Source organism: Tarenaya hassleriana, unplaced genomic scaffold (genome assembly GCF_000463585.1).
Source record: "Tarenaya hassleriana unplaced genomic scaffold, ASM46358v1 Cleome71, whole genome shotgun sequence".
In the NCBI taxonomy this organism is placed as follows: domain Eukaryota; kingdom Viridiplantae; phylum Streptophyta; class Magnoliopsida; order Brassicales; family Cleomaceae; genus Tarenaya; species Tarenaya hassleriana.
Genome location: NW_010969648.1, coordinates 147,073 through 148,250, shown reverse-complemented (window position 1 = coordinate 148,250; position 1,178 = coordinate 147,073).

Below are 1,178 nucleotides of genomic sequence, written 5' to 3'. Positions count from 1 at the left end.
CTACAGTCTCACTCACACGAGGGGCCCAGCGATATCTCTCTCTTTTACGAGAGGTATAAATCTCGTCTTGACTATCTACAATCCAGCACATGATTCGTTTCGTACCTGATACACGCCTTTATCGTCCTCCTGTTACGCGGGACGTTTGACGTATTCAAAGCACGCAACTCCTCATGTTGGATCCAATCATGGAACCGCCATATGAGATTCAAGTCATGACGCTAGTCCATATGACAATCTCATGCGGGTCAATCCAGTATTCCGTTCTCCAACGAATACCTATGACTGTGATCGTATCCAATACCTATGATCATCTCTATAATCATCAATCACACATCATACTAGTCTTATTATGTCATTATTCCCATAATGACACAAGACTAGGGAGTTTGGTATCATTCATAATGATACATGGATTTCATAACACATCTAGTGTACAAGAACATGCAATGAATCAAATACTCTCATAAAACCGTAGAAAGTATCAATACATCAAATGTATCTGAATAAAGCTCATAAAAGTACATCATAGAGCACTAAACCAATAGTGTCATGACTTGAATCTCATGTGACGATTCCATGATTGGATCCTATGACCTGAGATATCTACGGAATCCAATATGAGGAGCTGCGTACTTTGAATACGTCAAACGTCCTGCGTAACAGAAAGATTATAAAGGCGTGTATCAGGTACGACACAAATCATGTGCTGAATTGTAGATAGTCAAGATGGGATTTGTACCTCTCGTAAAAGAGAGAGATATCACTAAGCCCCTCGTGTGGCCGCACTATAGACGAACGTCGTCTATTTCAGACAGTCGAACTCAGTGAACGAGAAAGCAGTCGAATCAGATAAGGTGGCTTTTCCATGCCTTATATTCGACATATGACATCATGATACAAAAGGATCATCAACCGGAATCATCACTGACGTTCATAAGATCATGAACAAACTCTATTCGAGATAGGTAGTCATAATGTCTTGCTAGAGACCGCCTATGACTTGTATATCCGAAATAGAGATTTTGGGTTATACTGCTATATCGAATGAGCCTACAGGATCACACACGCAGGGAAGAACGAATGCAGAAGAAAACGACGAAAAACCGAGGAGAAGGGTCCAGACTCGACAGATCAGAAGGGCCAGACCCGACGGTCCGGCAGGTCTAGACCCGACG